This window comes from Pteropus alecto, unplaced genomic scaffold (genome assembly GCF_000325575.1).
Source record: "Pteropus alecto unplaced genomic scaffold, ASM32557v1 scaffold20, whole genome shotgun sequence".
Taxonomy (NCBI): Eukaryota; Metazoa; Chordata; class Mammalia; order Chiroptera; family Pteropodidae; genus Pteropus; species Pteropus alecto.
The window spans coordinates 34,350,405-34,368,021 of record NW_006436298.1 but is presented as its reverse complement, the minus strand read 5'-3'; the positions used below and the strand labels follow the sequence as shown (position 1 = coordinate 34,368,021).

The 17,617-nt window shown below is 31.8% G+C and overlaps 1 protein-coding gene across 6 annotated transcripts in view; it reads right to left on the bottom strand.

The window, feature by feature from the left end:
* FER (FER tyrosine kinase) overlaps window positions 1–17,617 on the bottom strand; it is a 366,069-nt gene that overhangs the window by 284,478 nt on the left and 63,974 nt on the right. The gene's annotated exons all lie outside the window — the stretch shown is intronic.

Sequence of the window (17,617 nt, the reverse complement as noted above, 5' to 3'; positions counted from 1 at the left end):
ATTGAAGAAAGTTAGCCAAGATATAGTAAAAAACTTTTATCCTCACTGTGTGTAAACTCAGTTATCACTATTTTGTTATTTCACACATTTTATGAATAATTAAAAGTTTATTGAACATATACTATATGCTTAGCTCTATGCAAAGTACTATTTATTTGACATGCAAAGCTCTATGCAAAGTACTATTTATTTGAAGGATGATGTACAATTTTTTGTAAAATTATACGGATATATGATCTTCTCATGTTCAATGACCTTATACCAAATTAAAACGAGAGTGCAAATGAAAATTTATAACCAAGAAAACAAGAAAATTTGTAAAAATGTTAAATTTTGAGGTCTATGTTTGAAATATCAACAAAGACAAGGGAAGTCTGAGGATATTTAGTAAAGAAAAGACCTTAAAAGATGAGGCAAATCTGGAAAGGTATAAGAAAGACAAAATAGACAATACTTCCTCCCTCACGCTCTTTCTCCCTTTCTTCCTTCCTTTCATTCAATGAATATTATTAACTCATGACCACCAGGAACTGTGCTAAACATTGGAAATTTAGTATTTGGCAAATCAGAGCCCTTAACATAAAGCCCATGGTCTAGTTACTTGGACTACTGAATGAAAACATGGAAAGAACAAACAATGTTACACAGGCAAGCAAACAAGTAAGCTCAAGGAGAGCAAATTTTGAGGAAGTAAAGGAAATATATCTGTATAAGTATGGCAATTTTAGGTTGTGAATGACTTGGAAATGAAACAGAGAAACTGACCTGATGTGGGAGAAGTCTAGGAAATAATCTTATGAACTAAACCTTTTTGTGGTTCCTTTACTAAAACCATTCAGAAAATATTTAGATTGACAATATAAATAAATGATTATATAAATAAATAAAATTTTTAAGTAGATCTTTAATTTTTGATGTAGACTGAACAAATATTTCTTGATCAACTATTTTGATTAGGGAATAAACTTTTCAAAATATTTATTAATTTTTGCCCTTTTTCCAAGGAGAGTTTTCCACATGAATCTTCTCCCAAAAATAGATTTTACGTTAAGAACTTTCACACTAGAGGCTCTTCTCTGCTGTCGCTCTGTTTAGTCTCAGCACCTATCTGAGTATTCCTATGGCTAGGAATCAGAAAAACATTCCCTATTGGAGAATGTCTCCAGGCCAGGGCCGAAAGCAGAGAAAAAGTCAGGGCTTTTGCAGATAGAAGATTCCTTGACCACCTTCTGTCCCACCCCCTCAACAGACCATGTCCAGACAGAGCAACATAAGAAGAATTCCCTTGAGTTTCCCATTACCCCGCTAATGCTGAGGCACAGGAACTACATCCAGTTGGTGGAAAAGGAAACAAACCTTTCCAGCAGACTGGTATGTAGCTGCTACCAACAAATTCTAGTGTTTCCAAGTATTAGAACCACCACTGAATTCTGGGGAGCTACACATAATTATTTTACAGAGTGTAATTCTCTAGCCATATTCCATTAGCTGGTTCCTGTACAAGGTGATAATAATCATTTGAGTTATTCACATTTGAGTTGCCCTAGATAACCTATTTCACTTTATAACCTAAAGAACTCTTTTAGGAAATAATTCAATCACCAGAGTATCTTTTCTAACCCCTCTCACTGCTGACTGGAAAAAGGTTCTAACACTAGAGTGGAAGGATGGGAGCAAATATATTAATTCAGTTTTACCTGAAGGAAACAGAAAAATATAACATTTAGATGCTAATGAAGTGGGTTTTCTCACTATTTGACTACAACCCACAGGATAATATATTTGGATAATATATTTTATGTCATGAACCAGTAAATAACCATAAAAATTTTTATATAACTGACATAAAAATTCATGAAATAATTCTTCTTACTATGAAGCATCACGCCTGTGATTTTTTAAAAATTCTATTATATTTTAATTTTGAAATTTTTTAAATGTTCATTCAGAAACCAATAAATTTTTTGCCTCAGTTAATATAAATCCCTAGTGTTTTAACTTGCTCTATATGGCACTAGGGATAATTTTTTAAAAACTTAACACTTAATAAATCACTTCAATAATACGAATCAAATGATTTTTAATTCTCGGGTACACATCTCCCTACATGTTCACTGTAACAGTTTTGTCATAAATCTATATTTATTTACCCATAAACATTGCTATTTAGCATCCTTCTTGCAGAAATACATTTCAAAAAAAGTCCCCAAGAGTCAATGCAATTGCTACATCTATGGTCAGCCCCTGGCCAGCCCCGCAGCCTTCTTCTAAAATGACAACCCCTTCTCTCTACCTACACAAGTCAGGAGGAGACTCCCATCTGAAGCTAACACAAGATCCAAAGTGCATACCCAACCAAAGAGGAACCAATTCTTTGGCTGGGAGCTAAGTCACATTAATGCCTGAATGAGAGTGAAAGTCCCCAAACAATGCAGAAGCTGCCAGAGGAATGCTTTCTAAGGCCCTTTTCTTTATTTTTTGGGTGGGTGTGTGGGTGTGTTTTGATTCGCCATTTTTTAAATTAATTAATTTATTTTTAATTCTTTAATGTCACTGCATATTTGACCCCTTTTACCCCATCTACCACCCTCCTCTCCGATTCACCATTTTTAAGCTAGTTTAGGTTTCTGTTACTTGATCATCAACAAATTCTGACAACAGAGAATTCAAAAGATCATTGCATTTATGTAGATAAATTAATTCCAAATAATAATGAATTTTTCTAGAGTCTACATGCTCATAATAAGAAAATAAATCATTTACCAGGCAAGAAAATTTGAGTATTGTGTTCTAATTTATTAATTTTTATTATGTCTAAAAAGTATAACTAGTAAATGAGTTCCATAGTTTATTACTTTTTTAAAAATATCACATTTTATATAGACTCCTTTATTCCTAATGAGTTATTACTTAAATATTTAGCATATAACTTCTGAAATCAAGTTCTCACTAACATTTTCACTGAGACATTTAAACCATTTAAACCACCCATCTGTTCTCTTATTTGCACAGATTGTTAAACTGTACACTAACCATCTGTCTTTTTAGCTGGTGCAGAATGATTCACTAAATACACAACGCTCAGTTCACTAGGATTTTATAATCCAAAATAACATTAGAAAAGTTAAGAAGTGCCCAGATACTTTTCTTTATCAGATATAGTGTATAACAACCTGAAGAAGACTAGTACAGCCAAAATCGAAATACCAACAGCTATCAGTGGTCATTAACACAAACTAGAAAAAAATTAATGCCTTTGAAAACATCTAAGGCATTAATTTATTATCATTAAAATAACATTACATTAAAATAAAGATAATAACAAATACTTTAAAAACAGCTTTGAATTTAAACCTGAATTTAGGGGTATGTTTTAGTAGGGGGTTTTTTTGGTGTGTTTGTTTTTGTACTCTACAGCCCACATACACATGTGCATTTGGTTATAAGGTGTACTTGTGCATTCACATGATCGATAGATTGATCTATGTATATTTCCCTCCCACCCTCCCGAAACAAGTTTCAAAAACATGCTCACTTGGCATGATTTAGAGAGAAATTTTATTATACACTTTTACTGATTCATTTTAAGTAGATATTTAGGGTCCCATCGGAACTATATGAATAAATTCAAGAAATAGTAAGACTATGAAAAGCAAAGTTACAAATAAAATTTTAAAAATTCCATTCTCTTAACAAAACATAATGCAAAAAGCTACATTGCCACATAAGCTTTTTGGCTCAAAATATCTCAGATGATTATTACACTTTCTTAACTACATTTGAGCTGAAAATTCAAAGTGAATAAATTCTTATCGACAGAAACAGAATTATACTTCTATTGCTATATGTTCTTGTGGGTTTGGGGGTTTTTGTTCTTGTTTTTATTTTTAATGATGAGAAGCATTGAGTAGAGTATGGTTCTATGTGTAAATTAACAGAGAAGGAGAAAATCCAATTTTTCCTCACATAATGAAATTCACAAAAGATTGAATTATAATTCTTTTGTCAGCACTTGTTGACAAATCTGTTTAATGTTTGTAGTAACAGAGTGTACATACTACATGTCATGCCATAAACAATATTTTGAGGTTAGCAAAACTCAATTATATAAGTTTAACATGTACAAGAGACAGGCTAGACTACTCGTTAAGCAAGTCTAGTAAGTCAAGTATTTTTTATTATAAACTTTTAAAGTGTTTACCATTTGTTAAATATTATGGTGGAAAGCCTCCTGATAATAAATAAGAAGTGACTATTTTCCAAAAGTAAAGTGCCAGCAAGTAGACTCTGATTTGAATAACTAAACATTCTACCATTTTACATTTTTCCTTTCTTTCAAAGTATTCTTTCTCAACTATACATTTTTTACCTATTACTGTGAGCAAGAAGAAAATGAATGGGAATTCATCTTGGGCCAAATGTCCACCTGTGTTTCTTTTCCTAGAAGTTAAAATTCAAGTACAACATGTAGGAAAAATGAATGAGCTTCCTATTTTAATCAGTGTTGTACTGACAATAACGTCAAAAAGTCAGTTTTTGTCTCAGCTTCTCCTTTGATTAGCTGTGCAACCCAGGCAAGTCATTTAACCTGAATTTTAGCTCCTAATTTTTAAATCTGGGAGTTAAATTATCTGCTCTTTTCAATACATTGGGTTGTGATGGAGATCGAATGGCAGAAAACTGTAAAAATGTGCCGTTAATAGTGAAAGCTAAAAAGGGATCAAATTTGGAGAGCTGAAAAAAAAACCTTTTGATCATCTGCTCCTATAAGGCATTAAAAAATACAGGAGGTTAAAGAGCAAGCTCTCTCACTCTAAGCAACACCATTTCCTTGCATATAGTGATTGCTAGATTCAACTGACCCATTGTCTTTTACTAACCTATAAATTGGATGACATACTATGTGCAAAACTTTATTCTACAATGTAACAAAGCTATGAATGGGGGGATTCTGGGTGGCTGGGATAAGGGTAGCAGCATAATTCTGAATCTCTCACATATCATCTAAAATGTGATTTAAAAAAGAAGAAATACAAATAAAACCTGTACCCTCATCATAACTAATAGGCAAAGAATGTCCAAATTTTAAATTGTCTATGGTAGAAAAATAAGCACTAAATCTTTGCAAATGATCTCTCACCCTTCCACTGTAAGCCTCATGGACACCAAGGGCTGTTCTGGGAAGAAGAAAAAAAAAAAAAAAAAAAAAGAAAAGAAAAATGCTCTAAAGAGAGAAGAGAAGAACTAGCCATATGCTTAAGACTGATATAAAACCACTGTTAGAAAAAGAAGGTCTGCTCTATATGTGAAAATACTGAAAAAGTGTAATGATAGATTACAGAACTGACTACAAGAAAAGGAGCTAAAAATGCATGTGAAAAGCAAGGGAAGCAGTCTTAGAAAAGTAACACTTCAGAGGCAGAAATGATTAAAATGAAGGAAATTTAGAAACTGTGAAGGAGACAAAGAAGCAAGAGAGGAAAACTTAAAATCCTACAGGGAAAAAAATGCAAATAAAAATAAGTAAGAAAAAGGACACAAATTTTTGTCAAGAACATGAAAAGTATGGAACTTTACTCTACTTGCAAGCAAACAAATTAGCCTGCCTCAATTTCATGGATTTGGGAAGAAGACACAAAGACTCCTGGGACAGAGATAAGGACAGTTTATTTCTCACAGCAGTATTAACAGTAGTTGCAATATCATCATTTGTAGGGAGAAAAATAATAAATAAAGTCAAATATAAACAGATGAACTAGTAGAAAATATATGCACCATGTATAACAGAAAAGGAGCTATTTGTTGTAATATATTAAAAAATTCTTAAAATTTTAAGGGAAAAAGACCAAAACTCAATAGAAAAAATGGACAAAACACAATTCACAAAATAATAAATACTCTAAAATGGCCTTTAAACATATAAACTGATGGTCAACTTTACTCTCTCATTCAGAAAAAAGAAATGCAAATTAAAATTAGAAGATGCTATTTCTCACCTACCAAATTGGCAAACACTCTGTTTTTTGGCAAAGGCATGAAGATACAGATACTCATACATTTCTGGTGGGAATGTAAATTGATAGAATCCTTATAGAAAGAAATCTGGCAATATCTAACAAAACTACACATACGTTTATCTTTAACTCTACAATCACACTTTTAGAAATTTATGATTAAGATATTCCTCCAATGATTAAAAATACCCACAAGCACAGGTTATTTATGGCAGTAGTGTATATACTGTAAAAATCAGAAATAAACTGCATATCCATAATAGGAAAGTACTTGAGTAAACTTATAATGAAGTACTATGCAGCAGTTATAAAGTATGTGAAAGAAATCCACATACTAAAATATTGTAGCTTTTTATGATATGATATCAAGTAGAAAAGCAAAGTAAAAAAGAATATCATAGTATGTTAGTTTGTGTGTAAGAAAAAAGAAAAATTTTAAAAGATATAGTTATCTAAGTATATAGTTTTGTACAGTTCTGACTTTTGGAACCATTAACGTAGCAAACAAAGAAACAAAATCAATAAGGATAAGAGTAGGAAAAAACAACTTAAAATGGGATATGACAGAAGCAAATGAACCAAACTATATCTCAGTGAATAATGTAACCACACTGAAAAGAATGAAAAAGAAAAGAATTAATCTAAATAACTTCGGAAAAACAACATTTGACTACATAAAAGGAAGACTAAACACAGAGTTCTAAACAAACACTGAATGGTAATTAGTAAGTTTCTTTTTCCAGAGGCATGAGTTAGCAATTCTGAAATTATTTTCTGTTATTTTAGGATTAATCAAATAAGTAAATAGATTATGAATAACAGAAGCCAGGGTTTCTCACTGTCAGAGAAAAAACTTGTAAATACATAAATAGGAAAAGACAGAATGAATTCTGATGTTTGATTGGAACTGGAAGTATCAATATGAACTCTTCGGTTTTAATACAGATAGATTGATGGATACAGACATAGGCACAGATGTACTGATGTATTTGTGTGTGTGTGTGTGTGTATGTGTGTGTGTGTGTGTGTGTGTGTGTGCGCGCGCGCGCGCGCGCACGCGCGCGCGGTGTACACATTCGGTTATTTCCTAACTCTATCTTTTGAGAGGACCTACAACAAAGACACCCCAGTAGCAAAGAGCACACCCAGTACCCAAATATTGATTTCTAAAAACTGTTTTCCACTTAAAGGAACGTGGTTCCTCAAAGAAATGGAGCAAGACCTAGAGCAGGAAAAGTGTCAGATGAGGCAGATAACAAGTGCTCAATGAATGACAGAATCATGTCAAAAGGACAAAGGAGCCAGTTTAAGTTTCTCTCTCATACACACTGAGAGATAAAAGGATAAAGCAAATGTGGTAAAATAATATTTGGAGAATATAGATGAAGGGCATGTAAAAATTTTTGTATTATTCAACATTTCTATAGGTCTGAAATAATATCAAAATAAAAAGTTAAAAAAGGAAAGCTGTGAAAATCTGATCAACATTGAAAAGTATCTGAATACTCATTAAGCCAAAAAATGGAATTATTTAGCCTAGATATAAAAAATCTCAATGATTTGTTCTTTAATATTCTTCATATATTAAAATACTGACTTCCTAGGTTAAAAAAAAAAAAGCTTGACTTTAATATGTATGTTTCACAAAGCAGTATGTTTCCACTGTAAGTATATTAATAGACAAAGACAGATATGAAAAGAAAAACTATCATTCTACTTTACAAGATTAGTCAAGCGTGTGGAAGAACAACGTTTACAACAAATTAAGGGCACTCTTCCTTTAAATCTTCATCTAGATTCCATGGTGTCCTAGGTTCTGTTAGGGACGAATAATCACAGTACTCTCCTAAAAGATGCTTGACAAGAAAATTAAAATGGAGGGTCACGAAATAGTCAATAATATTAGAATATAATTGTAGAAGAGAGAGTGTAAGGATTACTTATTTAGCACGAATAACCTGCCAGTCACTAACCTCAAACTTTTAATAATGTACTATAAAATGTAAGGTTATCTAATAAGTTAATAAATACCCTTAATGAAGTGACTTAAAAGCTACAGGATACGTATAGAATAAATCTATTAAAAAAAACAAAACAAAACAAATAATGGTTGCCCCTGGGAAAAAAAACCTAGGTAATAAATGGAGAAAAACTTTTCACTGTATGCTTACTGGTTTGTACCTTGTGATTAAAAAAAACAAAACAAAACAAATAATGGTTGCCCCTGGAGAAATAAACTAGGTAATAAATAGGAGAAAAACTTTTCACTGTATGCTTACTGGTTTGTACCTTGTGATTTTGAATTTAGAACTGAATGAGTATGAAAAGGGAGCCCATGAACCCTATTAAGAAAAATAAGCAATGTAAGAGAACTTCCAGAAGCTCTTGCCAGCATATCTAACCTGTATATTCACTCTTCTCTTTTAGACTACTATGAATAAACTGCCCTTGTTCTAATTAAGATCAATTAATTCACTTGGGTACTAGATCCATCCTCTCTCACCTATTAAAGGGCATTGCTTCAGCAATTCTTCCTTCATTCCACTATGTCATCAACTTCTCCTTATCTATGGGAGCATTTTCATCAATAAACAAGCTGTAATAGCTCCTAATCTTAAACAAACAAACAAACAAACAAACGAAAAAAACTCCCTTCACTTTATTTCTTTTAGTTACTTCCCTTTCTCCTTTACTGCAAAACTCCTTAAAAGATTTGTCTATACTAGTTATCTTTGGTTTCATTACTCTCATTCTTTCTTAAACCCATACCATTTAGGCTTTCTCTTCTAATGCTCCACTGAAAGTCCTCAGTTCTTGTCAAAGTCATCAATAACCTATGCTTTGATAAATACAAATCTTAGTTCTCATCTTATGTTTTAGCAATAGTCAACCTAGTTGATCACTTGTTCTTCCTTGAAATCTTTACCTCCCCCATTTGGCTTCCAGGATAACAGTCTTTTGGTTTTTCTTTTATCTTAGTCTGCTTTTTAATTTCCTCATTTTACTGATTTCTTAATGTTGGGCTCAGTTTTAGGACTCTTCTCTTTTCTAACTTAGTTAACAACCTTGGTAATGTCATCAAATCTCATGGCTTTAAGTACTAACATTCAGATTTTATCCCATACCTCTCCCAGAAACTCTCCAGAAAGAGACCCAAGTACAAAACTTGACATCTCCACTTGGATGTCTAATTAATATCTCAAAACCAAATTCCTTATCTTCACTTCCAAGTCCGTTCCTCCTTCACTTTTCTCCATCTCAGTTAATAATAATGTCATCCTTCCAGCTATTCAAGTTAAAAATCTGGGAATCATCCTTGACTTCTTACTTTCACACACTACATTCAATTCATTAGCTAATCCTTTAAGCTCTGTTTTCAATATATAGTTGATCTTCAGTATTCATAGATTCCACATTTCTGAATTTGCCTACTGCCTACAATTTATTTGTAAGCCCAAAATCAATACACGCAGGGCCTTCCAGGTCAATCAGACATGCACACACACAGCGTGGTAGAGTCCCCTGATGCACACAATCCCAACTGAGGTTGAACAAGGCTATGCACTGCCTTTTTGTTTCAGCTCTCATACTGTAAAACGTCCTTTTGTGGTCTATTTAGTTCCATATTTTTTGCATTTCTTTGTTTTTTATTCATGATTTTGCTGTTTAATATGGCCCTGAGCATAGTGCTAAAGTGCTGTTTAGAAGCATTATGCTCCATAAGGCTGTGATGTGCCTTACAGAGAAAATATGTGTCCTACATAGATTTGTTTAGTTATCAGTTTTAGCATGGTTAGTTATGAGTTCAATGTTAATGATTCAACAATATATATTAAAGAAGTTGTCTTTAAACAGAAACACAGAAAACAATGTATTGTTTGGTGTATTGGTCATGTATTGATCAACAGTCAAAATATTGTAACTCTTTAAGAACCTAACTCCTTATGTTATGTCCAGTGGGGCAATGATTCAGTGCTCAGTTAATGCTAATTTAGAGTTCCCAATAATTTTATAGAGCACAACTACAATTAACAAGAATCAATTGTATATCCAGAATTTGACCACTTCTCATCACTTCTGTTGCTACCACTCAAGCCCTTGTCTAGATTACTTCAGTAGCCTGGAAGTAACTAATCTCCTTACTTTTATCTTTCCCCCACCCTCAGACCATTCTCAACAAGGCTACCAGAATTGCCCTGTAAAAATGTAAGTTAGTTCATGTCATTCCTCTGCTCAAAACCCACCAATGGCTTTCCCTCTTACTCAGAGTAAAAGCCAAAGTGTTTTAAAAGAACTATCAAGATCCTACACGATCTGTGCCTCCCTTGCCACAGATCATTCTTCTTCTCTGATCTAATCTCATACCCCCACATCTTTCCTTATCAAGTCTTCAGTTCCAGCCACACAGGTGACTGTAATATTCCTCAAATATGCCAGACATGACCCCATCTAAATAACTTTGCTTTGGCTTTTCCCTCTGCCAGGAGTATTCTTTGTCCCACTTAACCACTTGCTTCACTCTCTCACTTCCTTCACTTTTCATTTAAATGTCTCTTTAGCCATGACACCTAACCTGATCATCCTCCAAACACCCTATCTACATATGGTATTTTCTCTATTGTACTTATTAACATCTAACATACTATATGTTTCACTTATTTATTTTAATAATTAGCAATATTCTGCTCTAAAATGTAAGCCTGACTAGTGCCTGACACATAACAAAAAAATCTATAAATTGATATAGTTATTCTTTTGAAAAAATAAATTTAAAGAAATTCTTAAAAAGTTAAAAGTTATGCAAAGATTACAATTTTACCTTCTTCATCTGTTTATATCATCTTTCTAGTAATCAAGTCCAAAACTAACATTGTTAAGGAGATCACCTATAAAATATAGAGGAAAATCAGCAAAAGAATTTAACTTCTCTTAATTGTTTTGTATGTGAAACTTCTCTTTAATAAAACTAAACAAAGGTGGGACAAATCAAATAATTGTGCTTTCATTTTATATTTAGAAAGTTATCTCCAGAATATAAATGAATCATGTAGCGTAGTCTATCCCACATAATATTTCAGCATCTAATGAGAATATTATAATTGTCACTCCAATTATAATTTCTGCAGCTTTAATCAAATGCAAATCAGATTAATAACTAAAAGTGCCATTACTCTTTATGACTTTGTAAAGTTCCTATTATATTAAGCTCCATGAAGTGAAAAAGTCTTCATGCCATAAGTTAGCTACTAATAATATCATATGTTAATAAGAAGGTCCAACATAAGAGGAAACCTCTCACTTTCAGGTGCTTCAATAGAACTGAGGATCAACAAACACAGCTTGAACTCTACTTTGGTCTTTAGCAAGTCCTGTATCCAAATGTATTTTCTATGTGTTAAACTGAGGGACAAATTTGTAATACAGAATATTTTTCTAGAGGACCTCCATACATCATCCATAAGTAATTCTGATTTTCAAAACTCTCCAAGATTTAGAGATTATTGAATAAGAAGGCCAGTTACCATTCTTGATGGACTTAAAATGAAGAAATCAACTAAAATTGCCTTTAAAAAGTTTTATTCATTTTTAAATTTTGGATTTATTTAAACACAAGTTTAACCATATGTTTGAGGTCTAGACATTTCAAATTGGTTTTCATAATTAAAGTACTCTAAAGAGACAACTCAATGGATTTAATCAATTGTAATTAGCTATAAATATCACAGAACTATTCATAAAGTATGAAGAGATAATTTAAGAAACTCTACTTCCAATTACTGAAAAATTTAATTTTGAATAAGACTTATAGTTAACGCCCCACATGCTAGCAGTAGGTAGCCTCTTACTCTGTCTTCTTAGGATAATGAGGGCTTTTAAATAATCAAAGAATTTACCAATCACTTAGCACTCTTTTGTTTCTCATAGAGAAAGAAGAATTTGAAAGAGTTTGTTTGCCACTCTTGTTATAAAAGTGTGTGAAGAGAGCTTCTTTCAAACCTCTAGACTGGTATAGACATGTGTAATATGGAGTGGTTCATTCTGTCTTGTTTCTTTTTCCTAAATATGACATTTGATAAAGCAGAAACATTGAAACCTCTACTCACATAAGAGATACCCCCACAAAAGCTATTGTGGGTATTTTAAGTCTTGGTAAATATAAAACCCTAGCGTAATTCTAGCCATACAGAATCAACTAAATAGGCTATATCAGAATATACAACCATGAGACAGTTATTTTGAACACTTTTTCTGATACTTCAGTATATATTCAAGTAAAAAAAACCTTCAAAACAAAACCATATTTAAATTCATTTAATTCAACACCATATGGTTCAATATGGTTTTGTTTAAATGTTATAAAATTAGCATGTATTACATTTACTCTTAAAATTATTTTTTAACTTTGGAAAAAAGTACTATATGGCATATGAACAAATGCCTATGTGTAGATATATATGTAAAAATGAGGTATATTTTCTACAACATAAACGAGTGGGGAATTATAGTGGGACAAAAATATCTGAGAATGGTTACACTCATACAACTCTCAGAACAAATGATTAAAGAAGATGAAGACTGCTAAGACTCCAAACTTAAGTTAATGTGTTAAGCAGAAACATGCGACATTTAAGAAAAGGCCCAAATCAAAATTACTCAGGCAAAATCTACAATGCCTGAGATGAAAAATACACTGCTTGAGATTAAAGGCAGATTAGCACTGCATAAAATAAGATTAGGTAATCTGTAGACATAACCATAGAAACTAACCCAAATAAAACAGAGAAAAAAAGACAAGAGAAAAAAACATGAACACAGCATCAGTAGGCTGTGAGACAACTACAAGCAGCCTAATATACATGTAACTGGAATCTCCAAAGGAGAGCAGAAAGAGAGGAGGAGACAGGAAATATATGTGAAGAAATAATGGCTGAAAGTTTTCCAAACTGATGAAAATTATAAACTCTCAGATACAAGAAGCTCAGAAACCACAAACAAGGAAAAAAGAAAAACTACAGCAAACTACATCATGATTAAATTGCTCAAACCCAATGATAAAAAGCAAATACTAAAAGCTGCCAAAGGAAAATAAAATATGCAGAGCAACAAATATAAGGATTAGAGCAGTTTTCTCATTCACATGACATGAGAGCAATGTCTTTAAAGACCTAAAAGGAAAAAATACTGCCAAAATAGGATTATGCCCAATAAAAATATATTTGAAAAATTATAGTGAAACAAAAACTGTTCACACACACAAAAGCTGAAAGTATTGACTGCAGACTTACAAGAAATCTTAGTCATTCACGCAAAAGTAAAGTGATACCAGATGAAATAAAGAATGCCAGAAAAGATAACTAGGTAAATATATGAGATGTTTTTCTGTTTAAACAAAAACATTAACAATATAGTATGGAGTTTATAACACTTGTGAAAATAAAATATATCACAACACAAAGGCCGGAAGACTAAACTCTTGTGAGGGACCCATTTTATACATAAAGTAGTATAATATCACTTGAAAATATACTATGATAAATTAAAGATAAAATAACAAAACAAAAAGTTATAGCTAATAAGACAACAAAGGAGATAAAAAGGAATCTTAAGAACATTTTTCAATTAATCCAAAGGAGGCAGAAAAAAGGACAAAGAGAATAAAGAACAGATGGAAGAAAGAGAAAACAAATTGTAAGATGGCAGATCTAAACCTAACATTTTCAAAAATCACATTAAATATAGTCTAACTACCCCAATTAAAAGGTAGAGATTATCATGATAAAAAAGCAAGACCTAACTATATGCTCCTTACAAGAAATGCACGCTAAAATAAAGACTGAAACAGGTTAAAGTGAAAGGATATAAGAAAAGATATATCATGTAAACACTAATCCAAGCAAAGCTGGAGTGGCCATATTCATATCAAAATAGATAACACAGAAAAGAATAATACCAGGGATAATAAAGGAGTGAAGTCATCAAGAGGATAATAACAATCTTGACTGCTTATATACCTAGTAACATAGTTTCAAACTACATGAAGCAAAAGACTGAAAGAACTACAAGAAGAAACAGATAAATCCACAATTACAGTGGGGGGTTTCACCTGCCTTATCTAAACAGTTGATAGAACAAGTAGACAGAAAATCAGAAAAACATTAAAAATTTGAATAACAATATTAACCAACTGGACTACACTGACAATACAGACCACTCCAACAACAGAATACATACTCTTATTGAGTGCACAAGAATTTACCAAGATAGACCATAATATGGGCCATAAATATGAAGAGAAGAAGTCATAAAAATATTCTCAGGCCAAAATGGATTTAAATTATGAATAAGAAATAGAAACATCTCTAGAAAAATATCAAACTTTAAGAAACTAAATAACACTTCTAAAAAGCCTATGGATCAAAGAAATAACACACACAAAAAAAAACAAATGAAAAAGTATTTGAACTGAATGCAAATAAAAACACAATATATAAAAATGTATGAAATATTGCTAAAACAGTACATAGGGAAATTTATAGCACTAAATGCATGTATTAGGGGAAAAAAAGATCGTTCTCAAATCAGTGATCTTAGTTCCCACAATAAGAAAATAGGAAAATTAGTACAAAGTACGTCTAAAGCAAGCAGAAGGAAATAAGATAAGAGCAAAAGTCAATTAAATAGAAAGCAGAAAAATAGGGGGGGAAAGACAATAAGTGTTGGCAAAGATATGGAGAAAAGAGAACCCTGATGCACTCTTGGTGGAGTAAACTGGTATAGCCATTATGGAAAACAGTATGAAAGCTCCTCAGAAACTTAAAAATACAGCTACCAAATAATCCAGCAATTCCACTTCTGGGTATTTATCCGAAGAAATCTAAAATATTAATTCGAAAAGATATATGCACCCCTATGTTCATTACAGCATTATTTACAATAGCCAAGATATAAAAGCAACCCTAAGTGTCCATCAATAGATGAATGGATAAAGATGTGATACATACACACACACAACACACACACACATACATACACACACAAATGGAATATTACTCAGCCATAAAAATGAATGAAAATTTGCCGTTTGTGACAACATGGATAGACCTAGAGAGTACTATGCTAAATAAAGCAAGCCAGAGAAAGACATTTACTATATGATTTCACATCTATAGAGAATCTAAACAAACAAAGTAAATGAACAAACAAAACAAAACAGAAACAGACTCAAAGACATGGAAAACAAACTGATAACTGCCAGAAGGGAGCAAGGTTAAGGGATGGGAACAATAGGTGAAAAGGATTAAGAGTACAAACTTCCAGTTATAAAATAAATACATCACAGGGATGTATTGTAGAGGATAGGGAATATAGCCAATAATATTGTAATAACTTTGTATGGTGACAGATAATTACTACTCATCATGATGATCATTTCATAAGTTTTAGAAATGTTGAATTACTGTTTATACTTGAAACTAATACAATATTGTATGTCAACAATATTTAAATTTTTAAAATAATAAACATAGCAGTAAGGCAATCAATCATTCGATCAAATAATCAATCAATATATTGATGCTGTAGAATAACCAATACTATAAAATAAACAAAGTCAAAAGCTGTTCTTTGAGAAGATTAATAAAACTGATAAACCTTTAGCCAGAATGATCAGAAAAAAAGAGAAGACACAAAGTATGAAAATCAAGAATGAAAATGTCACCACAGATTCCATAAATCTAAAAAGAAGAAGAGATTATAAACAACTTAATACCAATACATTCAACAACTTAAATTAAATGAACAAATTATTTGAAAGATACAACCCACTAAAAGTCAAACAAAAAGAAATAGATAAACCATATAGCCCTGTATAGATTAAAGAAATTTAATTTATACTTTAAAAATCTTCACAAAAAGGAAAAACTGTATCAGGCAGACCCAGATGACTTCATAAGTGAATTCTACCAATACTTCAGAAATACTACCAATAGAGAACAAATCTTTCTAGAAAATTGAAGAGGAAGTAATCTTTCATAAGACAGCATTACCCATATATGGAAATAAGACAAAGATATTACAAGAAACAAAGACATAGGTGAAAAGTTATAAACAAAAACTTAGCCAAATCTACCCAGCAGTATAAAAAATAATATATCATGAGGAGTTAACCCAGAAATGTGAGGTTGGTGTAATATAACAAAATCAATCAAACAATTCTTTAGAAACAGAAATATTAAATAAGCTTGACTATTTTAATATCAGGAAATTCAATCAAATAATAAACCTCTAAAGACCAATTAAAACTACAGTCTTAAGTTTTCTGGTTGCCTTCCTATTATTAAGATAATACTAAATGGTATATTATCTAGATCCAAAGTAATGAAGAACAAGTATTATCTGTGAAAAATCTTTGATAATACAAGCATTAAGAACAAGAACTATTTAAAACTTTATTATGATAACAGAATTAGAATTCATTTTTTAAACAAAAATAAAACCATATCATTAAAAACAGGCACCAAGACTTGAGAGTAATTATGTATTTCTTTTCCTAACTAATCGTTCTTCAATTTATACAAACCTAGTGTGAAATACCTAGCATAGCTGGATTAAATACAGTTGGATTAAGTCATTGCTTGCTCTGGGTAAATTTAAATATGGTTCTATATAATGTGGGACACTAATTTGGGAATATTAGCCAGGCCTTAAGTAATGAACTTTAAAAAATGAATGATTTTAACAGGTTGAGTAGTAATGCTAAATGTACAAAACTATTTCTAAACTACTCTTGATGGTTTAGCAAAGTATCCCTTGTATAAAAGCAAAATCTTGAAAAAGGATAAGTCTTGGAGTTCCTGAGTTAGAATATCAACTACAAACACGTATACTTCTTTAATGCCTACGAGATACTGCTTCAATCTCAATAACTTAAATAAAGTCCTCAGTAAATATTTTTTGATTATCTAAAGCACTCTTAAAAATAAAAAAATAAATAGTGATTAGCTTTGAAAATGAGGATTGAAAATCTATGAAACAAACATAAAATTTTGGAATTTAATCCAAGACTGATTCCAAAGTCTACGATCTTTCCACTATGCCATTTGTTTTCACTTAAATAACTTAGATATTACAAAAGCATTCTAAAAGAGATGTTTACATTAATAAAGAGATCATAATTTCAAAATATTGGTCAAGGTACATGCAAAATAAGGAAAAATAAGGAAACTGTGAGCATGGAGTCATCTTCCTTAAAAAAGCAATAGAATGCTGCAAAAAGGGGTGAGGACAGGGAGAGGGAAACATAAAGTAGATGTGGGAGGAAAGATGGTGAGGGGAGGAAGGCTGAGGGAGAGAAGGAGTAGGACAGAGAGAAAGAAAAGGGAAAGAAGCAGGAAGGAGCAAGGTGGGTAGGGACATACGAAGGGAGGAAGCAAAGAAAAGAGGGAGGGAGAACTAATTAAATCAGTATCTCTTCTAGTCTACTAGGAATAACAACAAAGACAGCGCTTTCGTTGTGCAAGATATATCCAAATGTAGGAGCTGTTTATTTATTTATCTACAAAAACAAGAAGATAATATATAAGTAAAAGACAAAAAAAAAATAC